The sequence below is a fragment of the Triticum aestivum genome, chromosome 7D, assembly GCF_018294505.1.
Source record: "Triticum aestivum cultivar Chinese Spring chromosome 7D, IWGSC CS RefSeq v2.1, whole genome shotgun sequence".
In the NCBI taxonomy this organism is placed as follows: Eukaryota; Viridiplantae; Streptophyta; class Magnoliopsida; order Poales; family Poaceae; genus Triticum; species Triticum aestivum.
Genome location: NC_057814.1, coordinates 565,314,762 through 565,326,518, shown reverse-complemented (window position 1 = coordinate 565,326,518; position 11,757 = coordinate 565,314,762). Strand labels below are relative to the sequence as shown.

The 11,757-nt window shown below is 44.8% G+C and overlaps 1 pseudogene; it reads left to right on the top strand.

Moving 5' to 3' along the window:
• The first annotated feature begins 10,713 nt into the window (after nt 1-10,713).
• Nucleotides 10,714-11,308, top strand: LOC123171293 (carbonic anhydrase, chloroplastic-like; annotated as a pseudogene).
• The last annotated feature ends 449 nt before the right edge of the window (nt 11,309-11,757 follow it).

The window sequence follows — 11,757 nt, the reverse complement described above, 5'->3', positions numbered from 1 at the left end:
GGAGAGGTATCTCTGGGCCCACTCGGTAATGCATCATCATAATGAGCTCAATGTGACTAAGGCGTTAGTCACGGGATCATGCATTGCGGTACGAGTAAAGAGACTTGCCGGTAACGAGATTGAACTAGGTATTGGGATACCGACGATCGAATCTCGGGCAAGTAACATACCGATTGACAAAGGGAATTGCATACGGATTGATTGAATCCTCGACACTGTGGTTCACCCGATGATATCATCGTGGAACATGTGGGAGCCAACATGGGTATCCAGATCCCGCTGTTGGTTATTGACCGGAGAGGCGTCTCGGTCATGTCTGCATGTCTCCCGAACCCGTAGGGTCTACACACTTAAGGTCCGGTGACGCTAGGGTTGTAGAGATATATGTATGCGGAAACCCGAAAGTTGTTCGGAGTCCCGGATGAGATCCCGGACGTCACGAGAGGTTCCGAAATGGTCCGGAGGTGAAGAATTATATATAGGAAGTCCAGTTTTGGCCACCGGGAAAGTTTCAGGGGTTATCGGTATTGTACCGGGACCACCGGAAGGGTCCCGGGGGTCCACCGGGTGGGGCCACCTGTCCCGGAGGGCCCCGTGGGCTGAAAGTGGAGGGGAACCAGCCCCTGATGGGCTGGGGCGCCACTTTGGGCCTCCCCCCCATGCGCCTAGGGTTGGGAACCCTAGGGGGGGAGTTTCCCCTTGCCTTGGGGGGCAAGGCAACCCCTTCCCCCTTTGGCCGCCGCCCCCCCCCTTGGAGATCCCATCTCCAAGGGCTGCGCACCCCCCCTTGGGGGCCTATATAAAGGGGAGGGGAGGGAGGGCAGCACACTACAGCCTTTGGCGCCTCCCTCCTCCCCTGCAACACCTCTCTCTCGCGCGCAGAAGCTCGGCGAAGCCTTGCCGGAGAGCCGCTACATCCACCACCACGCCGTCGTGCTGTTGGATCTCCATCAACCTCTCCTCCCCCCTTGCTGGATCAAGAAAGGAGGAGACGTCGCTGCACCGTACGTGTGTTGAACGCGGAGGTGCCGTCCGTTCGGCACTCGGTCATCGGTGATTTGGATCACGGCGAGTACGACTCCGTCATCCACGTTCATTGGAACGCTTCCGCTCGCGATCTACAAGGGTATGTAGATCCACTCCTTTCCCCTCGTTGCTAGTAGACTCCATAGATGCATCTTGGTGAGCGTAGGAAAATTTTAAATTATGCTACGATTCCCAACATCTTATACCTTGGAGTTCCAAGAAGCAGCCTACGGTCTCGAGGTCTAGCACCGAGGCAGAGTATAAGGCATTGGCCAATGGCGCGGCTGAAGCCATTTGGATAGATACAGTTCTCACAGAACTTGGAGTCACACGGCAGCGCGCACCCATATTGTGGTGTGATAACTTAGGGGCAACTTACCTGACGGCGAATCCAGTGGTTCATGCTCGGACCAAACACATTGAGATTGATTTCCATTTCGTGAGGGGACGAGTAGCTGTTGGTAAACTGGAAGTCAGGTTTATCTCAACTGATGATTAGCTAGCGGATGTATTTACTAAACCCGCTACTCGACAGATGCTAGACCGCTTTAGAACCAATCTGAATCTTGTATGTAGTTCAAATTGAGGTGGCATGTAAAATAGGGTCTAGCATATTGTACATGTACACGTATTTGTATACGTATGTAATTGTATTATGATCATCTATATAAAGAGACGTGAGGCTGGATATTAACCACCCACGCAAAACCCTAAACCTACCTCTTCAACTAATACTTGGGGCAGTTCCGCTTCCAGTGGCCAGTCCCTTTGCAGTAGAAGCACTCAGTCTCAGGCTTAGGTCCAGACTTGGATTTCTTCTCCTGAGCAGCAACTTGTTTGCCGTTCTTCCTGAAGTTCCCCTTCTTCTTCCCTTTACCCTTTTTCTTGAAACTAGTGGTCTTGTCAACCATCAACACTTGATGCTTTTCTTGATTTCTACCTTCGTCGATTTCAGCATCACGAAGAGCTTGGGAATCATTTCCGTTATTCCTTGCATATTATAGTTCATCATGAAGTTCTAGTAACTTGGTGATAGTGACTAGAGAACTATGTCAATCCCTATCTTATCTGGAAGATTAACTCCCACTTGATTCAAGTGATTGTAGTACTCAGACATTCTGAGCACATGCTCACTAGCTGAGCTATTCTCCTCCATCTTGTAGGAAAAGTACTTGTCAAAGGTCTCATACCTTTCGACATGGGCATGAGTCTGAAATACTAATTTCAACTCTTGGAACATCTCATATGCTCCGTGGTGTTTCAAAAACGTCTTTGAAGCCCCGATTCTAAGCCATAAAGCATGGTGCACTAAACTATCAAGTAGTCATCATATCGAGCTTCCCAAACGTTCATAACGTCTGCATTTGCTCCTGCAATCGGTCTGTCACCTAGCGGTGCATCAAGGACATAATTCTTCTGTGCAGCAATGAGGATAATCCTCAGATCACGGATCCAATCCGCATCATTGCTACTAACATCTTTCAACTTAGTTTTCTCTAGGAACATATCAAAAATAAAACAGGGGAGCTAAACGCGAGCTATTGATCTACAACATAGATATGCTAATACTACCAGGACTAAGTTCACGATAAATTAAAGTTCAATTAATCAAACTTAAGAACTCCCACTTAGATAGACATCCCTCTAATCATCTAAGTGATCACGTGATCCATATCAACTAAACCATGTCCGATCATCACGTGAGATGGAGTAGTTTTCAATGGTGAACATCACTATGTTGATCATATCTACTATATGATTCACGTTCGACCTTTCGGTCTCAGTGTTCCGAGGCCATATCTGCATATGATAGGCTCGTCAAGTTTAACCCGATTATTCTACGTGTGCAAAACTGGCTTGCACCCGTTGTATATGAATGTAGAGCTTATCACACCCGATCATCACGTGGTGTCTCGGCACGACGAACTTTGGCAACGGTGCATACTCAGGGAGAACACTTGTACCTTGAAATTTAGTGAGAGATCATCTTATAATGCTACCGTCAATCAAAGCAGAATAAGATGCATAAAAGATAAACATCATATGCAATCAATATAAGTGATATGATATGGCCATCATCATCTTGTGCCTTTGATCTCCATCTCCAAAGCACCGTCATGATCACCATTGTCACCGGCGCGACACCTTGATCTCCGTCATAGCATCGTTGTCGTCTCGCCAACTATTGCTTCTACGACTATCGCTACCGCTTAGTGATAAAGTAAAGCAATTACATGGCGATTGCATTTCATACAATAAATTTACAACCATATGGCTCCTGCCAGTTGCCGATAACTCGGTTAAAAAACATGATCATCTCGTACAATAAAATTTAGCATCATCTCTTGACCATATCACATCACAACATGCCCTGCAAAAACAAGTTAGACGTCCTCTACTTTGTTGTTGCAAATTTTACGTGGCTGCTACGGGCTGAGCAAGAACCGTTCTTACCTACGCATGAAAACCACAACGATATTTCGTCAAGTTAGTGTTGTTTTAACCTTCACAAGGACCGGGCGTAGCCACACTCGATTCAACTAAAGTTGGAGAAACTGACACCCGCCAGCCACCTTTGTGCGAAGCACGTCGGTAGAACCAGTCTCGCGTAAGCGTACGCGTAATGTTGGTCCGGGCCGCTTCATCCAACAATACTGCCGAATCAAAGTATGGCATGCTGGTAAGAAGTATGACTTGTATCGCCCACAACTCACTTGTGTTCTACTCGTGCATATAACATCTACGCATAAAACCTGGCTCGGATGCCACTGTTGGGGAACATAGTAATTTAAAAAATAATTTCTACGCACATGCAAGATCATGGTGATGCATAGCAACGAGAGGGGAGACTATTGTCCACGTACCCTCGTAGACCGTAAGCGGAAGCGTTATGAGAAAGCAGTTGATGTAGTCGTACGTCTTCACGATCCGACCGATCCAAGTATCGAACGCACGGCACCTCCGAGTTGAGCACACGTTCAACTCGGTGATGTCCCACGAACTCCGATCCAGCAGAGCTTCACGGGAGAGTTCCGTCAGCACGATGGCGTGATGACGGTGATGATGTTGCTACCGACGCAGGGCTTCGCCTAAGCACCGCTACGATATGACCGAGGTGGATTATGGTGGAGGGGGGCACCGCACACGGCTAAAAGATCAATGATCAACTTGTGTGTCTATGGGGTGCCCCCTGGCCACGTATATAAAGGAGTGGAGGAGGGGGAGATGGCCGGCCCCTATGGCGCGCCCTGGAGGAGTCCTACTCCCACCGGGAGTAGGATTCCCCCTTTCCCTAGTTGGACTAGGAGAGAAGGAAGGGGGAGAGAGAGAGGAAGGAAAGGGGGGCGCCCCCCCTCCTAGTCCAATTCGGACAAGAGGGGGAGGGGGCGCACGACCTGCCCTGGCCTCCTCTCTCTCTCTCTCCACTTGGACCATTAAGGCCCATACAATTACCGGGGGGTTCCGGTAACCTCCCGGTACTCCGGTAAAATCCCGATTTCACCCGGAACCATTTCGATGTCCAAATATAGGATTCCAATATATCGATATTTATGTCTCGACCATTTCGAGACTCCTCGTCATGTTCGTGATCATATCCGGGACTCCGAACTACCTTCGGTACATCAAAACAAAAAAACTCATAATACCGATCATCACAGAACTTTAAGTGTGCGGACCCTACGGGTTCGAGAACTATGTAGACATGACCGAGACACGTCTCCGGTCAATAACCAATAGCGGAACCTATGCTCATATTGGCTCCTACATATTCTACGAAGATCTTTATCGGTCAAACCGCATAACAACATACGTTGTTCCCTTTGTCATCGGTATGTTACTTGCCCAAGATTCGATCGTCGGTATCTCAATACCTAGTTCAATCTCGGTACCGACAAGTCTCTTTACTCGTTCCGTAATACATCATCCCGCAACTAACTCATTAGCTGCATTGCTTGCAAGGCTTATAGTGATGTGCATTACCGAGAGGGCCCAGAGATACCTCTCCAACAATCGGAGTGACAAATCCTAATCTTGATCTATGCCAACCCAACAAGTACCTTCAGAGACACCTGTAGAGCACCTTTATAATCACCCAGTTACATTGTGACGTTTGGTAGCACACAAAGTGTTCCTCCGGTATTCGGGAGTTGCATAATCTCATAGTCATAGGAACATCTATAAGTCATGAAGAAAGCAATAGCAATATACTAAACGATCGAATGCTAATCTAACAGAATGGGTCAAGTCAATCACATCATTCTCTAATGATGTGATCCCGTTAATCAAATGACAACTCATGTCTATGGCTAGGAAACTTAACCATCTTTGATTCACGAGCTAGTCAAGTATAGGCATACAAGTGACACTCTGTTTGTCTATGTATTCACACATGTACTAAGTTTCCGGTTAATACAATTCTAGCATGAATAATAAACATTTATCATGATATCAGGAAATATAAAGAACAACTTTATTATTGACTCTAGGGCATATTTCCTTCAGCATATCCCTCCCATATGGCCTGTTAGACTGTATAAACGGTAAATGTATGGATATGGATGTACTGACTACCTATCAGACATTCGCTCTTAAGGTTTTGTTTTCCCTATGGTGTGTGGCACTAGCTAGTTGTTTCAGACTTTCTTGTGAGGAACAAACAATCGTTCTAGGCCGCACTACCCTAAGAACACAAGAGTTTGTAGAACTAATAAGGACATTAGTTTTCTCAGAAAAAAATCGAAATTGCTAAGACCACTATAAACGGAATGAAAGATTTGAGATCTTTGCTTGACCAATGACATCGACATTGGAAAATGACAGTCCGTGATTTGCGACGATGTGTTGGGACTAAAATTTCCCTTTTTTCAAAAGGAATGGCGCGTATCGTCTAATTTCGTTGGTGCCTCACAACTTGTACGGTAGTTCTATGGGATTTACCTAGTCATGGGACGTCACCTTATGTCACCGATAGTCTCAGAACATGATTTACCTAGGTTTCGCCCTAGTCGATGGAAATAGCTTTACTCCTACTTTGTTAATTATATACTGAGAATAAACCTAGCCATTAACAACCCGACCCGAAAGCTCGATGGTCAGTCTAGAATTGGGCGTTGTTTTCACCCAGACCCCGGCTCGAAAGCTCAAAAAAGCCCGAAATTGGTGATATTTGGTACTCCATTCGTTCCAAAATATAAGGTGCTTCGGTTTTTGTGAAAGTCAAACTTTGATATGTTTGACAAAGATTATAGAATAAAACACCAACATTTCAAAACTTGGTCAGAATGATAGATCAAAATGAAGATATTTTGTATTACATATCGATATTTTGGTTAGAAACTTGGTTGACATGCTGGATTGCATATGATGAACATGCTGGATCTTTTGCTTTGTCTCTCCCTTCCATGCGATGCATTGCATATCATGAACATGCTAGATCTTTTGCCATAGCTATGAGATTGCATCTATTTCTTGTGCCCCAATGTCGTTTCCTTCTTCGTGGATAAGGCTCAGAGATGATGCGAGATACGCAAATGCATGCTCTTCTACCAACCATGGATAACATGCAAGGATGATAATTACACTGGATGCTTGATATAGGTTTATTTGCAATAGTTTCACGATGTTGTCTCGCGTCATTGATACCTATCCAAATATCTTACATATTATCTCCATTTCCATGGTACTATTTGTACCTTCCATTTCCTAGCATAAACTGTTCCTGCTTTTCTTGTTGCTCGCTCAGCCTGCTTGGTTTCATGGTATGCATGCTTAGGGTTGTTGCTGAGGCATGTTTTTTGCTTATGCTATTCTTGGGGTATATTCACATTGTTCTGTTACACTCTTTACTCAACGTTGAGATATACAGCTTGAATGTGGTAGTACGTCAGGAAAGGCTGAAGGTGGGAGGCCTGCTGGCTTGCGCCTAAGTGTTTCGTTCCACTTAGGTCGCACTAGGACCCAAGTTCTTGTTGTCTTGAACCAGCACTAAGAACACTAACCATATGTGGGTGATTTATGGGGCTGCTCGGCCAATTCCCAAGTTGCAGACTGTCTAAGGGCCACAGTGTTGGTACTATATTTGCTTCTTCCATTCTGATCAACTAGGTGGTTAACCTTGGTTTGGGGATACAACCCTTGGTCGTTCACAAATTGTGGCTTGGCTGGCGGATGACCTCAGTTCTGGGCATCGGTCTTGACCATGTCCCACTCACCGTTGAGGCCAACACAGAGCTGCGACCGAACTTTGGATTAGATGCCAAGTCGTCAGGTGGCTTCCTAGAATAAGATGTATTAGCGATGAAAGACCGTTCGTTCGAGACTGCCTTGCTCAACATGTCATGGGTCACAGCAGCTGGTGTCGTCCAGCAAGCGTTGTTGTGTCATTTGGATCTACCGATGTTGCCCTTCATACATGCGTGTAAAGGGTTGTAGCCTAGTTTTGATGCATGTATGTATGGAGCCTATAACAGGTGTGTTGGTGAACCTCTGCATGGTTAACTCCTTTCGAGAAGACCAGCCCGCGATTATGGCCGACTTGGTGATTGATCTCAGTTCATAGAACAACTTCAACTGATAATATATAAAAACTTGCCCACCTGTAATATTGTTAGTAATAGAGCTTGTGCAAGTTCAACAAGTAAGTAGTAAAACTTGCCAACTATAAGCCTTCGGGAATCTTCTAGGTGGATAGTGCGAAGAGGAATGCAAGACTCTGTTATGTTTGCAATATGGTAGTCTCTCAATTTGAGCGCAACCTGTGGGGTGGCATTGCACCACGATTAGCATAGGAGGTTCTTGTGTGCTCTATTCCTTATCTCCGCTAGACGGTTGTTGAAGCGTGTTGCATAGGTGCTTGCAACTGCTTCACCACTTATCCATTTTCATACATATTGCTTTGTTAGTGTGTCAGTCACCCAGTGTAATAAGACTTTTGGAGGACACCATGTACTCACTTGCTATAACAAACACTTACCGGTATGGTGATTGACGAAGTTAGCTCGTTCTCCCACGAACAGCCGGTTGGGCAAGGATGGCTGCCACTTGATTTTGTTTTATCCTTTTGAAGGCAATTTGTATTCTTACCTATCTAAGGTTTATTTGGTTCCATTGTATGACTTGGATCTTGGTCGAAACACCCTTGCTGTATTAATTGCTGTATACAAATGTATGTTGTTGTTGTTGTTGTTGTTGTTGTTGTTGTTGTTGTAATTTTAGATTATTTCATTATTTGTGTTGTGATATCAACTGATTCACCTGACAGCCATGTTTCGACGTGTTCCTTATGAGACGCTTTAGTGTCCTTGTGATTGGTTCTGTGTGAAGTCTACATGAGATGGCTAGATCTGAATAGTGTTGGTACCGGGGTGCTACAACAGCCATGCAAGACACTTGTGTACAGGAATTAGAAGATTAGTGTGCTGCATGTTGCAACATTGAAGAAGAAGAAGAAGAAGAAGAAGAAGAAGAAGAAGAAATCCCATCAGACAATTCCTGCTATCCAGTGGCTTTGGAAAGCTTGTAACCAACTCAACCATAATAAAATTCTTTTAGCTCCTCTTGATGAGCCAGCTCAATTCCAGAGAACTTTTACAAAGAAAAAATAGTCCTTGTTGAGGATTACACGTCTCCCATGTGTAATGACTTCACTTTGGAAACCAGAGATCACCTTCTTTTACCATTGCAGGTTTACTCATATGTGCTGGACCTATATCTTCCCAAGCTAGAGCGTTATTATTCTGATATTCAAGCACAGGTTGCTAAGCTCAGAGATCATCTAAATCTACCATTCGCTATGTATATATTTATTCATCTGGCTTGCGCTATATGAAACGCCAGGAATGAGTTTGTCTTCAACAACGTACCCCCTAGCCTTTATGCTTTGCAGGCGGCGCTTAAAGGAAGAACTCAAGCTTCTGACACATAGGGCCAATAGGAAGTCCTTCGTGACTCTGCCTCAGGGGGTGCAGTCTTTCAGATGATCAGCCCAACTGTATATATCTGTATATGTTAGCCTCTACTGAGCAGTGTTGTTGCAATTTTCTTGTTTGTATTCTTTATTTATTTTTGCTTGTTGTTTGCTATCTTTTGGACTTTGTATTATTATTTAAAAATCAATAAAAATACGTAGCAGACTCTTGTAGTTTCCATCAGAATTAGAAGGAGAAATTATAGTCTTTAGTGTTATGAGTTTATTCTGTAAGTACCTGTTTATTATTAGTGTTGTGTTTGTGTAGTCTGGGTGCTCAATGTTTAGTGCTTTGTTTATGTGTTAATTTAGCCCGTTTAGTACTTTGTAGAAATGGAAAAGGCTGCTTTGTCCAAATTGAATGGGCCATTGCCGGCCACTTGTACTAGGATATGTGCTGTTAAACCAACAACCAAGAGGGACAGTTAATCCTCCTACGACATATAATTGTGGATTCCCTTCCTGACTGACCCCCATCTTTCATGCACCTCCAAGAAATTGGATCATGCATGCTGTGGTAAAGAAAGAATATAGTTCGCCCACGTGTGTTGTCGTGATATATGATTTGGCTTATTGAGATGTCACGGTCCTTTTCTCTTTGTGGCCTTGTGGACACGATGGATATAAGAAAGAATATAGTTCTTCTCTTTCCTGCTTTTCCTGTTATAAAGAGTAGCAGTAGTTGGATAACTTGATGTTACAAATCTTGCAAGTAGTACAAGAATAAGTATTTTCTCCTTCTCTGAGGTTCCAGATTGGCGTGCTTGATAATGCCATGATAGGTTATTGAGGTTCCCTTGATAAAAAAAATGCACGGAACAACCTAGCTGTGTTGAATTTCAGGTCCCCTCAGCCATCTCCTATTATTTTCTTAATTACTCCCTCTGTTCCATAATATAAGAGCTTTTTGACACTAGAAAGTGCTTTTATATTAGGTGACGGAGAGAGTAGAAAATAGTCATCACTCCGCACTATCACATTTGAACATAAACATCTTTTGATAATGACGGCCATCTTGGAAGCTTCATCATCTTGGCACCGGCCGCAACACAAGGACCGTGAACAGGGCATAAAAGCTATCCATGGCTGTGGCCCTGCCGCTCTCCGTGCATAATTATGAAGGCCCTACCATGGAAGTGCTATACTGCTATCAATCCGAGGAGCAACTTGCAGACTGTGGGCCTGTCATCAATTCTAGATTCTAGATAACTCGCAAAAAGTCATGGCCGATAGATCATCAAGTCGTTAGTTGGGTCTATACTGTCAAGGGTCATCATCAACTTTTGAATTGGTATTTTGGTGTGGGCGAGCCACGGAAAAACCTTGCCGCCACTTGCTTTGCTTGCCTTTCTGTGTTTTCGGTTCCTTTTTGCAAAAGCAAAATTTATTTATTTCCGGTTTTCTCCCACCGGTCTGGATAAAAAGGGGCCCAGGACAGAATGTCAAGAGTGGTAGGCTTTGTTGCAATGCTGTCTCAGAAACGTGCACTCCACATATCATGCTATCAGCAGATTGTGCTTATTCTTTTTTTTTTCTGTGCTTATTCATCTGTTCCACCCGGCTGGCCAAAGCAGTCAAAGCCTGCATATAATAGCGTATCTGCTTATCACAAACAAAACTGTGAAATGTTGTCAATTAGAAAAAAATGGTGTTCGCTTTTGCTGACTCGCGCGTATGCCCATTGGTGACGCTGGGCCTTCACCGTCCGCAACATTGCCGCCATGGTCCCGTGCTACTGCAAGAACAAGGACAACGATGTTGGGTCGGCCATCGAGTACGCCGTCTGCGCCCTCAAGGTCGAGGTCATCGTGGTGATCGGCCACAGCCGCTGCAGCGGGATCAAGGCCCTCCTCAACCTCAAGGATGGTGCCGACGACACCTTGTAAGTTTGTAGATAAGGAAAACACGGGTTGAATCTGAATGAACTTTTCTTCCATTTGTTTCTGACCGGAGCTGCTTGGTTGGTGTCTATCAGCCACTTCGTCGAGGACTGGGTCAGGATCGGCTTCCCGGCGAGGAAGAAGGTCAAGGCCAAGTGCTCCCAGATGCCTTTCGAGGACCAGTGCGGCGTCTTGGAAAAGGTTCGCACGTTTACACCATTGCCCATCTACCATTTCGTACTTTGCATGTGAATGAATGGATTAACTCGCTGACCAAGAGATGAAATATTTCTGAACCGTTCGTTACGTTTCCACAGGAGGCAGTCAACGTGCCCCTTCGTCAAGGAGGCTGTGGCCTGTGGGCAATGGAACCCTCAAGCTGGTCGGCGGCCACTATGACTTCGTCTCCGGCAAGTTTGACACATGGGAGCTGTAAATTAATCTCCCCTCCCATCGCTCAACTCCTACATATACATCCATACATGCGTGAATATATCATATCAAACATACCGTGGGTCCGATCCATCGATGTGAGTGCCATGGAGCATGCACCTGCTCGTTATTTTCCAGCAGTAGTGAACGCTGGATGGCTGGATGTCAATTTTGTAATAAGGGGTCAGATTTTCCGATGCGGTATTATTGTACAAAACTGAAATATTAATGTGTGATGCATAATTTGATCGGTATGTGATCAAAAGACATCAGATGCAATTTCATTCATATTTTCATCAAGAGTTTACCTTCTTATTACCTTGTGCTCTTATGTTTTTGTTTTCCCTATGTTTTCTGGTATTGACTAGATTTTTCGGACTTTTCTTCGACAAACAAATGATCGTTCAGACCTTCCTGATCTGCGCATACATAGGCGCATATGGGCTGTTAGAC